This window comes from Bos javanicus, unplaced genomic scaffold (genome assembly GCF_032452875.1).
Source record: "Bos javanicus breed banteng unplaced genomic scaffold, ARS-OSU_banteng_1.0 tig00002781_1, whole genome shotgun sequence".
Taxonomy (NCBI): Eukaryota; Metazoa; Chordata; class Mammalia; order Artiodactyla; family Bovidae; genus Bos; species Bos javanicus.
Window position 1 is genome coordinate 95,001 of NW_026894341.1, and position 20,000 is coordinate 115,000.

Below are 20,000 nucleotides of genomic sequence, written 5' to 3' on the forward strand. Positions count from 1 at the left end.
GCCGGCGAGCCGCCCAAACCCATCTTCCGCCATCCGTCCTCGACAGATCCGTCTTCCGATCTAAGTCTGCCACCCCGAGGCTCGACATCCCGGGGATCACGCTCTCGAGCGAGGCGGCCCCGACCGTGACCGCACGCCGCCACCGGCTGCGGCTCGTGGGGAGAGGGCGGGCGCGATAGGCTCTCCCGCACCACGGCTGCGGGGCTGGGGAAGCCGGGGCCGACCGGACGTCGCGCCGCCAACACCTTCCCCCCTTTGCCCCAAGGCTCACCACACCGCGGGGGCCGACCGCGCGCACATGCGGCGCACGCACGCTCCGGTCCCCCCACCTGCCGGACGCCCGGCGGGGCCCAGCGGGACCCTCCCCCAACTCGAAGGGGGAGGCGCGGGCCGCGGTAGGCAACGAGCGGCACACGGCCCCACCGCGGGGCCGGCGCACCCGCCCCCCACCGCCCCCAGAGGGGAGGTGGGGGCGGGGTGTTCTGCCCACGCGCTCTTGGCAGCCGCCACGGCGGCCACTGCGCACTCAGGAGGGGCAGCAGCTGGGGGGTCCGATACCCCAAGGCTCCCTCTCGGATCGCTAGAGAAGGCTTTCTCACCGAGGGCTCGCCGCCCCTCACCCGGATCGTCTCTCTCCTTCGGGCCCACGGAGGCGCTCCACGAGCCACCAGTCCTCAGCTGGGGTGGGAGGGGCCTGCGGTACAGGTAGGCGGAGCACCAACACAGGAGCGTCTGCGCGGCCGGGGCCAGCGCAGAGCCCGCGTCCCGTCCCCTGCAAGGCCTCACCCGTCAGCCTCGACGACGAGGGGAACAGGCACGCCTCTCCTTACCGCCTCGACCCCCCCCGAAAGAGAGCCCACTCACGGGACACACACACACACACCACCGCGGTGGGGACCCGAGGAGGACACCGGGGTTAAGGGAAACGACACCACCGCTCGGCCTCAGGCACCTGAGCGACGACCTGGAGCGCTCCAGGGGCACCACCGAGGGTCCAACGAGGCACGCTCGCGCACCCGCGCGGGGGGGCGCAGCGCAGCAGCGGTACAGCCCTCCCCACCGCGGGGAGGGCCGCTCGCGGAGCACACGCCGGGAAGGCGAAGCGAGAGCATCTGCCGTGTCAGAAGACCCACGGCCCCCACTGACGCCACCTGAGGCGGGGGACAGGAGACCGAAGGTCAGGGCCAGAGGCCGCAACCCAGCCCCCGCCTTCCTCCCCCTCCCCGACGGCCAGGGGGGAAAAGTCAGGCGAGGGGCCCCGCGGACAGACCGAGAAGAGCAGACACGTTCACCGGGAACACCTGTCCCTCGTCTGGCACGGCTTAGGCCCGGCCCGGGAGAGCACGACCACACCACATCGATCGGATGAGCCAAGGTGGAGCGGGGGGAAGGCACGGCGAGGACAGTCACCAGAGGGGCCCGCTTTAAGCCTCACCGGCAACCTCCGCCCCCCACCTCGCCTCAGGCGAGAGCGGCCCACGACCCCAGGAGGTTCGAGAACGCCTGACACGTGGCACGGAGCCCACAGGGCGGGGGTCGCATCTCAGCCTTCACCGGGTGCCCGCAGCGGGGAGCGCACAGGGTAGAAGACCCACGGCGCCTCGCCCCGCCGCCCTCGGGTCGCCCAGAGACCGGAGGTGGCACCACGGGTCGGGTCAGCCAGACAACGCCACACAGGAGCCGGCGCACAGGCCCAGGCGGGCGGCTCCAGCGGCAAGGGCCGAACCGGGGACCAGAGCTGGCGGCCCGAAGGCCCAGAGCCCCGCGTACATCCAAAGACCCAAAGTTTCCTCGGCGGCAGACACCGAAGCAGACCGTGTCAGCACTTACCTGGTGGTAAAAAAGGCCCATTAAGGGCGACGAAATGACAGCAGCCGACAGCAGGGCCCATCCACGACTCGCATGGAGGACCCCCGGAACCTTGGCCCGGCCACCTGTCCCCAGCGCTACCCCATAAACACCAGGCCCGGAGCTCTCGTGGCGGGGGGGGGGGGGGGCAGTCATCTGGTCGACCGGGGGAAGGGGAGCAGGGGGAGGGGGCGCGCGATGGCCAAAGTGGGGGCGCGGACACCCACCAAGGGAGAGGGAGCTGGCCGGGGGCGCCCTCTCCCGCTTCGCCCACACGGGTAGGGGTACCGGTCCGTCGGAGTCTCCGAACGGGGATTTGGCTTCGATGAGCATCAAGAAACAAGAAGGAAGAACCGTCAGCGAGGCGCCTCCAACGAGACGAGCGGGCCCCGACCAGGGACCGCGCCCGGGCGGGACCCAGACCGTCCTAGATGGGGCACCCAGGACGGCCCGAGCCGGTCCCCACCTCCTGACCGGGATTCAGGGAGGTGGGGAGGGGTGAGACAAAGTCGCATCCGACGACCGAGACCCACGAAGGCACGCTGAAGGGTCGGGCGCGCCCTCCCCGGCCACCCGCGGAAGCAGGGTCCGGTCCATCCACGTCTCCGGACCCATCGGGACTTTGAAAAAGAAACAGCATGTGTGCCAGGAGACGCCTCGGGCGACCGGACCCCACGGGTTGGGGTGGGGGCGGGGGGGCGGCCGCACACGCGCCCGCCTCTCCCCGTCAACCCTCACGACTCCGGCGGGCGGGTCCCCACCTCCGGAGCGGGGCCGAGGGCGAAGCAAACGCTCCTGAGGGCGGCCCAGGAGGAGTCCGGACCGCCGAGCCCGAGTCCAGGCGCTCCGGGCAGGGAAGACCCTCTCCCTGCCCACCGCGGCGGCCCGGCCCAGGGAGGGTCCGGCCGGTCCTTCTCCGCGGCCACAGGGGCACGGGGAGATGCTGGTCGACCCGGTCCGGCCACCCCAGAGCCCGGCCCCGGAGCGCCGCGACGATCACCCTCCTCAGAAACCTAGAGAACCAATCTCCGGCGACAGCAGGACGTCCCTAGGCCTCGGCGCCACCGGGACTGTCGCCGCCAGCATAGCCGGTGTCTGAGAGCTCTGCCTCGGGCCCGGCGGCTGAGTCACAACCCTCCTGAAGGGCTCGCCGAAGCTCCGGAGGGGGAGGGACAATATACAAGCGGCCGCCAGGTGGCTCCCGACAACCGGCTCGAACGTCCCGAGGACGGGTCGCTGTCGCCGGCCGCCGGGGACGCCACAGCGCCGGCCGCCCAAACGCCCGAGCTCGGCCCGGAGCCTCCGCCGCCGAGCGACGCGACGCGACGCGACCCCGGCCGCAGAGGAAGGGAGAGGAGCCGGGAGATCTCTCCCCTGGAGGCTGCCACGAAAGAGCCGCGATCCCCCCCCCCCCCCCACGCGATTCCAGGGTGGTGGGGGGACATTCCACGGAGACGCGGGCGGGCGGGCGGCGGGGGCTCGGGGCGGGGTGGGCGGAGAGAGGGGGCACCAGTGACATCCCAGGAACCCCCGGCCCCCGGCCCCCCGAAAGAGGGGGGCGGGAGGGAGGGAGGGAGAAAAGGAGGGAGGGAGGGAGGGAGGGAGGGAGGGACCGGCAAAGCGAAACCAGGCAAGCGCTGCTGGGAGAACAAAGCAGGACTTTCGAAAGCAGACACGGACACAGACACACAAGCCTAGGAGTAAGAAAGGAAAAGAAGGAGACACTCGGACCCCCAAGAAGAGAAAACAAAACTCACCCTGGGTAGAGACACCGTGACAAAGTCCAGAGACGACACACACAAGCATGCGCGGGTGGGTGGGGAAAGTGCACTTGAGGTCAGGAGAACATGGATTTCAACACCACTGGCCACAAACAGCGGAAAGGCGGACGGCCTGGGAGGTCTGGGGTGGCAGGGCTGCGGGGGGGGGGGGGGGGTTGCGGGGAGGGTGTGGGGGGGTGGTATTGAGGGGCGTGCTGGTGAGGAGGACGGAGTCCATAGGGATCCACTAAATAAACCCCGGGTCCCGTGACAACAGCCACCTCAATGAATACATAACTTTTTCACGTAGCTCAGAAACGAAATGAGACAAAACCACCAGGCAGGAAAGTCAACTCGTGGAACTGTCCTGGCAGCTTAAAAGTCAGAGAGACAGAGGAGAGGGGGAGGGAGAGGGAGAGGGAGAGGGAGAGGGAGAGGGAGAGGGAGAGGGAGAGGGAGAACGATGATATGCACACAATCGCGTCTATATATACGTGCACGCAGGCGTATAAACACACACGTACGAAGGGCATGCTCACGTACACGCACGTGTCTGCCTAGGCGTTTCTAGTGTGCGTGTATGCTTGCGTGTATATACGCAGAGGCATCTATACACATACGTACACGGATAGACACAGGCGTGAACACACATGCTCACATGTGCAGAGACGTCGGGATACATAGGCACACACACACACATACACGCGGACGTGTCAACGCATCTAGACGCACGTATAGTGTGTATACGTGTGATGTCTGCGCACAGGTGTGGATGCACGTCTATGCGTACCCGTACGTGCATGCTTGCATAGACACACATATCTGCGTGTGTATGTGCACACGTGTATGTACACACGTATACATACGTACGGACGCATACGCAGACGCCTACAGAGAGCGTATGTACGTCCACACAGACGCACGCGTGAATCTGTGCCTACGTACACACGTGTGTATATATACGTAGACGTGCACGCATGTACGTATGTACAGGTGCCCGTGTGCATCTAGAGTGCCTATACACAGATCGATGTGCATAGATGCACACACATGTATACGCATACGCAAACGCGCGTGTGTATACGTACATGTACATGTGCATCAGTGTATATGTGCATCTATACCCATGTGTCTGCGTGGATGTCTACGTGCGCGCGTGTGTGGTGTGCGTATCTATAGGTGTACATTCGTACATATAAATACTCACAGACACACACGTACATACCCGGGCGGAAACACACATCCGTGTGTGTGTGTGTGTGTGTGTGTGTGTGTGTGTGTGTGTGTCTGTCTGTCTGTCTGTCTGTCTGTCCGTCCGTCCGGGGAAAGCACAAGCATATTGCAAAAGGGGCTTTTCTGTCCAACACCGATCAAGGCGTCAGACACCTCAACCTCCAAAAGGGAAACAACCCCCGATGAGCGAAGTGGGCAGGAGGCCCGAACAGACCCCTTCCTTCCAAAGAAAGGTGGAACAGGCAGACACCCAGAAGCACAAGGTAGAACACACATCCACGGCAGGGCTGGGCTGGGCTGGGCTGAGCTGGGGCTCCTGGGGGTGGGGGCGGGCTCACGGAAGCACCCCACCCCGGGGCGTTTCCCTGGACAATGATCCTTCTCATTCGGAGGGGAAAGGCCCAGGAGCCGGGAATCGCAATCACGACAGCAAGTTCGAACCATCAGAGGACAGTGGCTCCTGATGGATCGAACGCGTTTTTTCTGCAGCTGAGAAAACTGTGGGCGGGCTCAGAGAGATCAGATCTCATCCCCTGGCGCCTCACAGACAGAGAAACCACATCCCTAGGGAAAAGAGTCCTGCGATGTACACTCCCCCAAAGATTCCCCCATTCGACCCAACCCAGCAACTCCACAGGGTGCCCACGGAGGGAAGGGACAAAGAAGATACGGATGTGTGCATGTGTGGGATCGACCCCTATACCTAGGTCGACTTCCGTACACACATCATGATAGAACTCTGTCTGTGTGCCTATGCCTGGATCTATTCACGTGCACGCGTGCTCACGCGCATGCAGACACACACACACACACACACACACACAGAGGAATGGGACTCAACCACCAGAAGGGAATGAAATCTCACAGTCTGCAGGAACCTGGAGAGACCTTTAGAGGGTATTATGCTACATGAAATACCTCAGATCAGTCGTTTCCATGCAGAACCTACCAAACCATACACGGTGAACAGAACAGAACCAAACAGAAACAGGCTCAGACATACTACAAAGGAACACACGGCGGGGGGGGGGGGGCTGGCCAGAGGAGGGAGGGGCGGGGGAGGGGGAACTGTGCAGGGCGGGGTGGGGGTGGGGGTGGGGGAGGCGGGGGTGAGGAGAGAATGAGTGAGTGCCCCTGGCGAGGGAGACAGACGAAGTGGTGCAACCTTCCACTTATGAAATACATGAGTCACGGGCACGTCATCACACCAAATGTCATTTGCCGTGACACCAGGTGGTGACGGACAGTCACTAACTAGATGTATCCTGGTGATGGCTGTGTCATGTGCTACACTAAAACATCGTCTGTAGAGCTGAAAATTAAAGGGGGAACGCCCGCCCCCCCCCCCCAAAGAAAAAGGAAAGGAAGAAGGAAGGAAGGAAGGAAGGAAGGAAAGAAGGCAAAAGTAAACGTTGGCAGTCAGTTAGACGTCCGTTTGAGAAGAGTGGGACTTGTGGGGGGGGGGTGGGGGGAGAAACTAGGGTGAGGAGGAGGAGGAGGAGGAGCAGGAGGAGGAGAAAGAAAAGGACCCGATTGCCTTGAGGGGGAGGAGGAGATGAAAGATCCCAAGAGTGGACAGGACGGTCAGGTGAGTGCCATAGGGAAAGGAAACGAAGCCAAGCAACCGAACACACTCCCAACGGTGGTTTTGTTCAGTCCAAGATCAAGATGGGGACAGCACGGTGTCCTCCAGCACACAGCGACACACAGGCCTCACTCGGCAGGGGGAGTTGGGGATAACCCTGAACGCCGAAGCGGACAAAAGAAGCCGTCACGTTCATCCATGGCTGAAAAGTACCATGGTCCCACGACATTCCAAACTCCTCTCAAACCATTGAAAGACTCTCTCCCTCACTCGCCGTTCAAAATGTAGAGAACAGGAAAGGAGCGAAACGATGGTGGGTGGCTGGCTGGCTGGCTGGATTTCCGTGATGGTGTGATTAGGGAACACATGGACAGAAAAGCATCCGATTCACTTGTGTAAAGAATCTCTCTTGCCTTCTCGGCCTGGTGTCTTTCCTCTGTCTGGATGATTCCCCTGCCCCACCCCACCCCCCGACTCCCAGCTTGAAGATCAGCCTCCAAGACGAAGCCCTTTGTGCTCTCCAGGTCCCGCCGCCACGATCTCTTTGGAGCGCCCTTCCGAAGGGGAACGTTTTCATCCACGTCATCGCCCTGAGACAGCTTCAGCCTGTCCCTCCCCCCCCCCCCCCCTCCCTCCTGCTCCTCTTCCCCCTCCTCTGAACTGTCGAGCTCCCCTCGCGCTGGCCTCTCACCCCACACGGTGGCAGTGTTGGCCTAGGTATGCTCAGGTGTCTCCTAACCGCATCCGAGTGGACTTGCACTGTTTCTCAGCTGCGTCGTTCAGGGACCATGTTTTTCCTGGCCTTTTCCGCGGGTGGGGGAGACCCGGACGGGCCGGGGCCAGGCGGGGTGGGGGAGCCTGCGTGTGGGGGGAAGGGTGGGGGCAGAGAGGAGGAGGAGGAGGAGGAGGAGGAGGAGGAGGAGGAGGAGGAGGAGGAACAGGAACACAGCTCCCCAGCGCCAGTGTGTGCCTGCGGCCTGGAAAAGAGATCACGCACCAGGCTGGCTCCGAAAAGGGGATCGATCGGTCAGGAGACCGGGCACGTTTGTGCTTCGCAGAGTCCCTGCAGATCGAACAGGCAGTGGCAAGTGTGGGGCTTCCCACACTTAGAACTGTTCACCCATCGTGGACACAGGCGTCTGGCACACCGGGGGTTAGGCTCTCGGTGCGATCGATGTCCACAAGCCGTAGCCACTGAAACGTGTGCACCCTGGAGCCGCCGCCGCCGTGCAGAGGGAGATCTCATCCGGCTCCGCGGGTCCTTCCCGTGAGTAGGCCGGGATCTCAGGAAGCACAGACATCCAGAGCACTGAGTGAACCTGACCGTCACGCTTTCCGAGTCCAAGTGAACCAGAAGGGAGGGTCCCTCACGTGTGGGTTTGTCTCTCCATCGGAGGCATCCTCTCTTGGAGCCGATTAGGGTGCCGCGGGCCCCGTGGAGCAGAGAGGACAGAGAGTTCCCTTCGGTCCCCTGCTCCTCCCACGGGCGCGCACGGGCACGCTCCCCAACGGTCCTAGGAACATCCTGCCCCAGAGGAGCGTGCCGGCCGGCCACAGCCCACCTACAACGGAGGCGTCCGTGTCCGTCCGTGTCCGTCATCCTCGTCCAGAGTCCCCCGTCTGCCTGCCCTCGCCTTCACGCCTGGCACTGTCCGTCCATTCTGTAGGTTCATATCGAACCTGCCCGGAGCCCGGCGGCATCTTCCCGGATCAGGGATCGATCGAAAACACCCTGTCCCCTGCCTCATCGGCAGGTGGATTCTTCACCACTGGACCACCAGGCAGGGAAGTCCCTTCACAGCCTTCTAAACTCATCTACCCCGAAACAGTCCACGTCGTCCTCCAACTCATTGGACCATCACGACTGAAATGAAGGAAAATATGTTCGTTCGAGAATGTCTTCACTCCTCAGTGCTTCTTGCTTTAGAACCACCAAGGCATCTCTCTCTCTCTCTCTCTCTCTCTCTCTCTCTCTCTCTCTCACACACACACACACACACACACACACACACGAACAGAGGTGGGCTCATAGTCCAAAAGAAACCAACGTTTGTGTGTATCCATCCCACTTGCTGTGGCTGTCGTGCCGTCGCTCATCAAAGAAGCTGATCTGATACGGAATCCGATGTCTTCTTCTCTAGGACACGTCGAGAGGCAGCAAGCGTGCCGGTGTGTGAGCACCGAAGGTCAACCCGGCATGATGGAGCCCGGCCAGGTGTGTGCTCAGAGGCCCACCTAGATTCGAACTCCAGTTCCCGGAGGGGAGCGGTGGGAACAGGAGTGTGGACGGCGAGGAGTCCAATCCTCACCTTACAAAAAGGCAAAATCATCCCCTTCCTCCCTTATCGGCGTCTGCACGGCTCCTCCTGGACTCAGGGATCCCATCGAAAGGACGTCCAGGTTGTGTCCTTCTCCCTGGCCCGATCGTTTCGAACCTCTCCAAGAAAAAGCGGTGACGTCAAGAGATCCGTCTCGAGTTCGGGACTGGGGCTTCCCCGGGGGCCCCGTGGTCAACGATCCCGTGCCCATGCAGGAGACGTGGGTTTCGCCCCCGGTCCGGGAAGAGCCCACACGCTACCCATACGCCTCGGTGATGGAGTCTGTGCTCTAGATCCTGGCCGCTGCGAGTGTTGAGCCCACACCCAGCAGCCACGGAAGCCCACGTGCCCCGGCGCCCCTGCCCCCCAAGAGGAACCACAGCCACGAGAAGCCCAGACACACGACCGTAGAGCGACCCCCTCTCTCCACAGAGAGAGAACAGCTTGCACGGCCACGAAGACACACAGAGCACGCCCCCACAGACATCAAATACGTCCAATGATCGTCGAGCGAGACGGCCTGCCTGAGATCGGACGCGAGCGGCCAATACCTAGTCCCGTCACTCGGGAAGCTCCCTGAATCTTCTGTCGATACACGTAAAGAAACCCTAGCTCACTGTGCCATGGGCAGCGCGGGAGCTCTCCGTACAGTGCTGAGAGCACCGTGGAGACGTGACCCGTGGGCACCGTGAGCGTGACTGTTCTCACGAAGTCCCTCACAGCCCGGGCCCTGGAGATCGGCCCACGCGGACCTGCAGGCGATGGTCGGCCATCCCTCTCGGCTCCCTGCGCGCTCACGGGTCCAGGTGTGCCGTGCCCCCAGCATCCGCTCGCATCTTCTGGGCCTGTCTCCCCCGTGCTGCTCCACTGACTTGGAATCCTTCTCCCCTCTCGTCTCGTCTGACACGTTTTCTTTCCTGTTCGACCATGTCCGGCTCCCCGGGCACCACTTCCCGTCGTTCTTCTCGTCTCACCGCCCTCGTCTCGTGGAAATCATTCTCTGGGTCTCCGCTCTGTTCCCTAAGGACTCTGTCATCCCTCCACTCATCTGGGGATCGACTGGCACCCAGGCAACCCCGGTCCGCGACAACCGTGGTTCCGTGTCTATCGAATGACATGCCGACCGCAGGGGGCTCGTGGACGCGTACGAGCCGTGGAAAGCTGGCACCGGGGAATCATCCCGAGGACACACCCTCCGGTTCCACGGTGCTCACGGGAGCGTTTGGGTCGTCGCCGTCGTCGCCGTATTCCCTAAGACGTACGCAGTCGCATGGATTCAAACGGCGTCTATTGGGAAAGCACGGATCGCTCCCCGGATCACCGGAGAAGGCCACGGCAACCCACTCCAGTCCTCTCGCCTGGAAACTCCCATGGGCGGAGGAGCCCGGTAGGCCGCGGTCCACGGGGTCGGGAAGAGTCGAACACGACCGAGCGACTTCCCTTTCCCTTTTCCCTTCCACGCATCGGAGAAGGCCGTGGCAACCCACTCCAGTGTTCTCGCCTGGAGAATCCCAGGGACAGGGGGAGCCTGGCGGGCTGCCGGCTATGGGGTCGCACAGAGTCGGACACGACGGAAGCGACTTAGCGGCAGCCGCAGCAGCAGCAACCGGATCACCTCAGAAGGACTTAGACACGAGTCTCGGTGGAGAGAGGATGGATCCTGCCAACCATCTCACTTCTGGGTAGACCTCGAAAGAAAATAAAACCTGAAACTCGCAGAGAGAGGCCTGCACTCCCAGGTCCATCGCAGCATCCATTCACAAGAGTCAAGATGGGGACCCAGCCCAAGTGTCCATCAAGGGAAGACTAGATCAAGAAGATACACGATCCAGGTAGAGATCGATCGATCGATAGGGAGATCTAGGTGTCCCAGGTAGCCCCAGGAATGAACACAGTCTTACATCGTGATCGCATGGATGGGACTTAGGGAGTGATGCCCAATGAAGAAGTCAGGTAGAGAAAGAAAAAGAGTTTCTCCTGTCACTGACATGCCATGCAAGGCCACCTAAAACAAGGAAAACGATCATCACAGAGCGGCTGGGGGAGGGAGACATGGGAAGATGCCGATGTAACGGCGGGCGTGGGGGGTGGGGGGGGGGACTTCACGGATAAGGTACATATATACTGTCTACGCCACAAAGAGCACGGTGATTCTAAAGAATAGTATTGGTATTATCGTCGTCTCATATTCGGAGAAGGCAACGGCACCCCACTCCAGTCCTCTTGCCCGGAAAATCCCGTGGACGGAGGAGCCCGGTAGGAGCCCGGTAGGCCGCAGTCCACGTTGTCGCACAGAGTCGGACACGACGGAGCGACTTCCCTTCCCGTTTTCCCTTTCACGCCTTGGAGAAGGACACGGCAACCCACCGCAGTGTTCTTGCCTGGAGAACCCCAGGGACGGGGGTGCCCGGCGGGCTACCGTCTACGGGGTCGCACAGATTCGGACACGACGGAAGCGACGCAGCAGCAGCAGCAGCAGCAGCAGCAGCAGCAGCAGCAGCATTATCCTATTCGAAAGTCGCCATGACCGTGGACATGACGCATTCACTTCCCATACAATGGAAGAAGGACATGGCAACCCACTCCAGTAGTCTTGCCTGGAAAATTCCATGGACGGAGGAGCCTGGTAGGCTACAGTCCGTGGGGTCGCAAAGAGTCCAACACGACTGAGTGACTTCACTTTCTTTCGCATACAGTCATGACATGTATGGGTTGTGATCAAGCTATGAGCTACCGCTTGGGTGGTCATGAATGATTCTTTTGCAACAGACAGGTGCATCAAGTCACCATTCTGTACACGTTAGAACAGAGGATGTTGTATGTCCTTAACGAAGAACATTCTATTTCAATACACCGGGACATGAAACACATAACATCACCTAGTTTTATTATCTTTCAATGAATGGTCAGTATTGGCTGCACGCCAAAAAAAAAAAAAAAAAGGAAAGAAAGAAAAAGAAAAGAAAGCTTTATTGTGTGTGTGGGGGGGGGGTGGGGTGGGGGTGGGGGGTGGGGGGAGGGTCTTAGATATTGCCATGCAGGGACACAGATTTCAATAAAACCCAGGGAATGTTCCACAGGAAAGAGTCAGGGGCCTAGAAAGCTGAACCTCGTGAGGTTGTCAAGCCAGCTGAGGGCAATTAGGATTTGCTGTCATGCAACAAGGGACATGTTTCTTCTTCCAGGGTAGACGGTCACAAGGTATTTAGGGAAAGGGGAGGGTGTGAGAGGTATCTTGAATTTCGGGAACACTGTTTCCTTAGATGATCTGGAGGCCTCTGGGACCCAGTCAGTGCTCCAAGTGGACATTCCATCCAGACTGAGACACACGGACCTCTTCCTCGATGGCCTCCCCTCTCTATTTGGGGGAGCTCTCTCGGCCACGCTGATTCCACTTGGATGTGTCTTTCCCACGTCACACCCTTTGGCATTCAAAGATATCCTTCCATCGTTTTCTAAAGAGACCCGGTGTATGTATCTTTTGAGCGATGATGAGCATCAGACACGATCCCTCTCCGTGGCGTGGTTTCGGGCACGACACACCAATACGCGGACACATACATTCCACGTCCCTCTCGGCCATCGAGAGAGGCCGTGTACGGCACGTGATGCCACGGGACCGGTGAGGTCCTCGGGTTCAGCCCTCCCTCGACTTGGCTGTGGTCTTTGGTTTTGCTCTGTTCCGTGTGTGCTTTCTGACCCACGTGATCTCTCCGGATAGGGCACCCCATCCAAGCTCAAACCCATCGAGTCTGTGTGACTCCTATTCACGCATCAGGTGGGGATATCGACGCCCTCCACGTGGATCCATCACAATCGCCGTTCTGGGTTCAGGAGGATCCTGTTGTGTGTTCTGGGCGCGCTACGTGCTGTCCGTGTGAACTGTGGAATGAGGTTCGTGACATTGGACAGGAGACAGGGATCAAGACCATCCCCATGGAAAAGAAATGCCACAAAGCAAAATGGCTGTCTGGGGAGGCCTTACACATAGCTGTGAGGAGAAGAGAAGCGAAAACAGAGGAGAAAAGGAGAGATACCCACATCTGAATGCAGAGTTCCAAAGAATAGCAAGAAGAGATAAGAAAGCCTTCTTCAGCGATCAATGCAAAGACATAGAGGAAAAGCACAGAATGGGATAGACTAGGGATCTCTTCCAGAAACTCAGAGATACCAAAGGAACATTTCATGCAAAGATGGGCTCGATACAGGACAGAAATGGTATGGACCCAACAGAAGCAGAAGATATTCAGAAGAGATGGCAAGAATACACAGAAGAACCTTACAAAAACGATCCTCACGACCCAGATAATCACGATGGTGTGATCCCTGACCTAGAGCCAGACATCCTGGAATGTGAAGTCAAGTGGGCCTTAGAAAGCATCACTACGAACAAAGCTAGTGGAGGTGATGGAATGCCAGTGGAGCTCTTCCAAATCCTGAAAGATGATGCGGTGAAAGTGCTGCACTCAATATGCCAGCACATTTGGAAAACTCAGCAGTGGCCACAGGACTGGAAAAGGTCCGTTTTCATTCCGATCCCAAAGAAAGGCAATGCCAAAGAATGCTCACACGACCGCACACTTGCACTCATCTCACACGCTAGTAGAGTCATGCTCAAAATTCTCCAAGCCAGGCTTCAGCAATATGTGCACCGTGAACTTCCTGATGTTCAAGCTGGTTTTCGAAAAGGCAGAGGAACCAGAGATCCGATTGCCAACCTCCGCTGGATCATGGAAAAAGCAAGAGAGTTCCAGAAAAGCATCTATTTCTGCTTTCTTGACTATGCCAAAGCCTTTGACGGTGTGGATCACAGTAAACTGTGGAAAATTCTGGAAGAGATGGGAATACCAGACCACCTGACCTGCCTCTTGAGAAATCTGTACGCAGGTCAGGAAGCAACAGTTCGAACTGGACATGGAACCACAGACTGGTTCCAAATAGGAAAAGGAGCTCGTCAAGGCTGTCTATCGTCACCCTGTGTATTTAACTTATACGCAGAGAACATCATGAGAAACGCTGGACTGGAAGACACACACGCTGGAACCAAGATCGCCGGGAGAACTATCAAGCACCTCAGATGTGCAGATGACACCACCCTCATGGCAGAAAGTGAAGAGGAACTCAAGAGCCTCTTGATGACAGTGAAAGAGGAGAGTGAAAAAGTGGGCTTAAAGCTCCACATTCAGAAAACGAAGATCACGGCATCCGGTCCCATCGCTTCATGGGAAATAGATGGGGAACCAGTGGACACGGTGTCAGACTTTATTTTTCTGGGCTCCAAAATCACTGCAGATGGTGACTGCAGCCATGAACTTAAAAGACGCTTACTCCTTGGAAGGAAAGTGATGACCCGCCTAGATAGCATATTCCAAAGCAGAGACATTCCTTTGCCAACAAAGGTTCGTCCAGTCAAGGCTACGGTTTTTCCTGTGGTCATGTATGGATGTGAGCGTTGGACCGTGAAGAAGGCTGAGCGCCGAAAGAATGGGTGCTTTTGAGAGAATGGTGGTGTTGGAGAAGACTCCTGAGGGTCCCTTGGACCGCAAGGAGATCCAACCAGTCCATTCTGAAGGCGACCAACCCAGGGATTTCTTCGGAAGGACTGATGCGAAAGCTGAAACTCCAGTCCTTTGGCCACCTCACGCGAAGAGTTGACTCATTGGAAAAGACTCTGATGCTGGGAGGGATTGGGGGCAGGAGGAGAAGGGGACGACAGAGGAGGAGATGGCTGGATGGCATCACTGACTCCATGGACGTGAGTCTCAGTGAACTCCGGGAGTTGGTGATGGACAGGGAGGCCTGGCGTGCCGCGCTTCATGGGGTCGCCAAGAGTCGGACACGACCGAGCGACTGATCTGATCTGATCTGATCTGATGTGCTGTCCGTGATCTCACGTGCCTTTCGGGCATGGGTGATGGAGACGGACACCAAGCGGCAGGGCGGCCATCTGGCATCTCGGCCTAGAGCGGTTTCACAAGTGACATCTCAGAACCGGGGCTGAGACAGCCATCCCTCCCCGGGCCCCCCTCGGTGGTGGCCGGGATGGGGGTGGGGTGGGGGAGTGTGAGGTTAGGGAGACGGGAGTGGGGGGGCTGGGCTAAGGGTCGGGGTCGGGTGGGGGGGGGGGGCGGCGCGCGAGGCGAGGGGACCGTCCCAGTCCCCCTGAGAAGTGAAGGCAGGTTCCGTCCCCCTGAGAACTTCCTGCCTTCAGGCGTGTGAGAGGCGTAGGTTTCTCTCCAATCCACGGCCACGCATCATTTTCCGCCCTGTTCAAAAACACAGACAAAAAACGTATTTGTTTATCTCGGCTTGTTTTCTGGCCGAGGCCAAAGACCTCTTCAAGCGTGTCCAAAGGGTCTGACAGGATGGGAGGGTGCAGGTCAATCCATGTGTCAAGAGATCCAGAGAACCTGTCACAACTGTGACTCGGGCCTTTTTCAGAAACAGGCCCATCTGGATGTATTCCCTGGACAGGAGTCACCCCAGAAGTTTCCTTGAAGGGATCGAGTTGCAGGAGTCGGGGTCGTGGCCCCGCCGCCGCCGCCGCCGCCGCCGCCAAAGGGCCCCCTCAGCCCGGCAGGCCGGCAGGCCGGCAGGCCAGCAGGCCCTGCAGGCAGGGGCTATTGTCTGTGGGCCCCACCCCCACCTTCCCCCACCCTCCCCCTGCAGGATATCCTCGCCGGATAGCTTCATTCAAATGCAGAAAGCTTTCCAGTCAAGTCAGAGCCTCTGACTTCGCCTCGAGCTTCTCTCTATTGAATGGTGATCCGCCCCACCCAGCCATTCCATGTCTCCACCTTGAGACGGCCCCTTCGGCACCGCGCGGAGGAAAGGGGCTGGGGGGTGGGGAGGGAGGCCGAGGGACAGATTCGCCTCGTGTCAGGCCAAAGGAGTCTCCTCCTTTTGGTAACCCAGGAAACCCCGCTCACGCGTGTGAGGATCACGGACGTGCGTGGAAACAGCCACCGTCCCTTGACATCTTCCCCTCCGTGGGAGGAGGTTTTCCTCCCTGCCTGCCTTCAGAGGGACAGAAAAGGAGGGAGGGGCAGAGCGTTCCTCTGGCGCTGGCCGGCTCTTAAGTCACTTGACTCCAAAACACTCCACAGGGCACGGAGGTTCACGTGCAGTGGGGTGGGGTGGGGTGGGGTGGGGACGGCGGCCTACTCCGGACCCCACCAGTTTTCCCTCCTCTTGACACTTGCCTGGAACCCATGAAAAGCTGAGCTGGTGACTGTGTGTGTGAGTGCGTGCATGTACGCGTGTACATGAGAGACGGCACGTGTGCGTGTGCGTGTGCGTGTGCGTGTGCATGGACGTGAGAGAAAAAGAAAGGAAAAAAAAAAAATCCAGAAGGAAGGAAGGAAGGAAGGAGGGAAGGAGGGAGGGAGGGACGAAATAGGTTAGTTCGTAGGGGCCTCCGTGTCATGGCAAGAGTTTCTGAGCACAGATCCTCCGTTCAGGGAAACAGTGATCGTATCTCCTCTCAGGAGGCCGTGATGTCGATGGACGGGTGCGGGAAAGCAGGCCTGGGGTGCAAGCCATCAGGTTTTTTGTGTTTTTTGTGTGTGTGTTTTTTTTCCCTCAGAGGCACTTGTAGGGAAACCAAGGAAACACACAGGTTCATCCCTGGAGCGGATTCGAGAAACCAGTCGGCAGAGGGAGAGGCAGTCTAGGAGGTTGATTTTTAGACGTCAGGGTCGGGCCCTGGAGCGGGTTGCCATGTCCTTCTCCAGGAGGCCTTCCTGGCCCGGGGATGGAACCTGGGTCTCCTGCATCGCAGGCAGACTCTTGACCGTGTGAGCCACCAGGGAAGCTCCGTCAGAAACATTCACCAAGTCCTCTAGCTTCCATCCGCAGGGCTTCAGGCACAGGGCCTTTTGAGTTCTCCGTCAGAAGGGCAAGAGAACATGGGACGTTGGTCCCTCCCCCCCGAGAGAGGGTTGTTTGATAGCGGAGGCAGCTCGGAACACTTCAGGCTCCAGTCCCCCTCTCGGGTGAAGAACCACACGCAAAGCAACACACACACACACACACACACACACACACACACACACATATAGGACACGACTCTCCTATCCGGAAGTGTGTACCCCCGTTTCACGGAAACATCCTCTGGGCCCCTAAGGAACGTGTGGCAATCACTCTGGCCAAGGAGATAAGAATCCTCCACGGAGAGTTTCTGAAGTCTGGAAGGACCAGGTCGAGAGAAAAAGAGAGACGATTCCCTTCTGCTGAGAGGGGTGCTGTATGAAGCGACCAAGGGGATGTCCATCTTTCCAAATTCCCATTTTAAACCTCGTGTCCTTTTCGGTCCTTTGTTTTTCCCTTTGTATCTGGAAAGCAACAGGTGGAACGGTAGGTCCTTTCATTATTTTCTTTCTTTCTTTCTTTTTCCTGCCTGCCTGTCCGCCCGCCCGTCCCTCCATCTGTCTTCTCTCTGTCTCTCTCGCTTTTCACTCAGGTTAGGGAATTTAAAAAAAAAAAAAAAAAGAGGACTCTGTATTTCTGCAGGTCAGGAAGCAACAGTGAAAACTAGACATAGAACCCAACAGGCTGGTTCCAAATAAGGGAAAGGAGTCCATCAAGGCTGTCTATCGTCACCCTGCTTATTGAACGTACACGCTGAGTACACATCATGAGGAGCGCTGGGCTGGATGAAGCACAAGCTGGAATGAAGATGGCCGGGAGACACATCCATCCCCTCAGATATGCACACGACAGCACCCTCACGGCAGAAATGAAGCCCAGGGTGGGTTTCCAAAGTCGTGTTCGTTTCAGGTGTTCAGTCTTTTCCCTTGGAGAGGTTCATGCAACATCATACGTCTACTTTCCCGTGCTGGCATAGTATATAGTAGGTGCTTGTGGATTCTTTGGATGTACAGTTTATGTGTCCATGTTCAACCAGCCCTCCTAAGTGGACCGTCCTGCCCTTCCTCCCCCCGCCCCAGCCCCCCCATCCTCTTTTCCTCAAGAAGTCAGGCATCCACTTCAGCCTCCTGTTCCTCAGTTCATCCAACCCCATGGAAGAAGTCATCCCTCCAGTTTTTCCATCGGTTCTCTACACCTCGCCTGATGGTGGCGGGTGACTGGAAGACTGACAGTTCTGAAGAACTTTGCAAGAGCTTTGGGTGAAGCGTGTCCATCAGTAAAGACCATGGAAGGTATGCCCCACGTGGCAAACACCATTGCTTTGAGTTGTGGTCGGTTTGCCTGGCTTCAGTGAGGGACGGAAGGGAGGCTTCCACCTTCCACAGAGAAAGCTATCCCTAGCGTACCAAGGACGTTTGACAACCCCCCGCCACCCCAGGTTACAGGCGCGACAGGTCAGACTGTAGCAATCATCATGTCCAGGGTGTATTTAAAACAGGCAGACTCATCTTAAAGGCACTCTGTCCTGTGAAGGTGGAGGGAGGGGAGCGAGAGGCAGAGGGACGACGACAGAGGAAGGAAGGAGAAAAAGAGGGGACAGGAACACACAGAGTGGGGCGGGGTGGGGGGGGGTGAGGCATGTGTGGCGTGTCTGTGACATGCCCAGGTGGTGTTGCGTGGGTGGAGAGTGTGCGGCCGTGTGTGTGTGTGTGTGTGTGTGTGTGTATGGGGGGGGGGGGTAGGTGTGTGGTGTGAGTGTGTTGTGTATAGCTGCCACGGGGGGCCGTGTGGGCGGCATGGGTGTGTGCGTGTGGCGTCCGCCTGTGGGTGCGGGGGCAGAGACAGAGGCCGAGAGACACAGCCAGGCAAAGGACAACGCAGTGTGTGTGTTGGGGGGGCGGGGAGGGGGTGGTGGGGGTGGGTGGTGTGTGGCCGGTGTGAAGGGCCCTGCGTGTGTGTGGGCGGGCTGTGTGTGTGGTGTGGGCGGCATGGGTGTGTGCGTGTGGCGTGCGCCTGTGGATGCGGGTCTGGGGGGGCGGGGTCAGAGACAGAGGCCAAGAGACACAGCCAGGCAAAGGACAACAAAGTGTGTGTGTGTGGGGGGGGGGGGGGGGCGGGGGGGGGAGGTGTGTGTGTGTGTGGCCAGGTGGGGGGGAGGTGGGTGTGGTGTGGGGGTGGCGGGCGGGGTGTGAGAGTGTGTGTGTGTGTGCGCGCGCGCGCGTGCGTGAGGGCATGCATGTGGTGTGTGGGCAGAGGCAGAGCGTCACATCCAGGCAAAGGACAACGCTGTGTGTGTGTGTGTGTGTGCGTATGTGTGTGGTGTGGGCCGGGTGTCTGTGTGTTGGGGGGGGAGGGCGAGGCAGTGTGTGGCGTTGTGGCATGCTCAGGTGGTAGTGCGTGGGTGGTGTGTGTGGCCGTGTGAGTGTGTTGGGGTGGGGGTGGGGGGGGTGGTTCGTGTGTGGTGTGGGTTTGTTGTGTATAGGTGCCACGAGGGCGCGTGTGGGCCGCATGGGTGTGTGCGTGTGGGGTGCGCCTGTGGGTGCGGGTCGGCAGAGACAGAGGCCGAGAGAGACAGCCAGGCAAAGGACAACGCTCTGTGTGTGTGGGTGTGTGGGTGTGGTGTGAAGGGCCCTGCGTGTGGGCGGGGTGTGTGTGTGGTGTGGGCGGCATGGGTGTGTGTGTGTGTGTGTGGCGTGCGCCTGTGGGTGCAGGGGCAGAGACAGAGGCCGAGAGACACAGCCAGGCAAAGGACAACAAAGTGTGTGTGTGTGGGGGGGGGGGGGGAGGGCCGGGGGGGGGAGGTGTGTGTGTGTGTGGCCGGGGGGGGGGGAGGTGTGTGTGGTGTGGGGGGGGCGGGGCAGGGTGTGAGAGTGTGTGTGTGTGTGCGCGCGCGCGTGCGTGTGGGCATGCATGTGGTGTGTGGGCAGAGGCAGAGCGTCACATCCAGGCAAAGGACAACGCAGTGTGTGTGTGTGTGTGTGTGTGTGTGTGTGTGTGTGGTGTGGGGGGGGGGGTGTGCGTGTGGGGGGCGGGGTGTTTATGGGCTGTGTGTGTGTGGGGGGGGGATGCGTGTGTGCACGCCGTGTGGGGGTGGGTGTGTGTGTGTGTGTGTATGGGGGGAGGGGGTAGGTGTGTGGTGTGAGTGTGTTGTGTATAGCTGCCACGGGGGGCCGTGTGGGCGGCATGGGTGTGTGCGTGTGGCGTCCGCCTGTGGGTGCGGGGGCAGAGACAGAGGCCGAGAGACACAGCCAGGCAAAGGACAACGCAGTGTGTGTGTTGGGGGGGCGGGGAGGGGGTGGTGGGGGTGGTGGTGGTGTGTGAAGGGCCCTGCGTGTGTGTGGGCGGGCTGTGTGTGTGTGTGGGCGGCATGGGTGTGTGCGTGTGGCG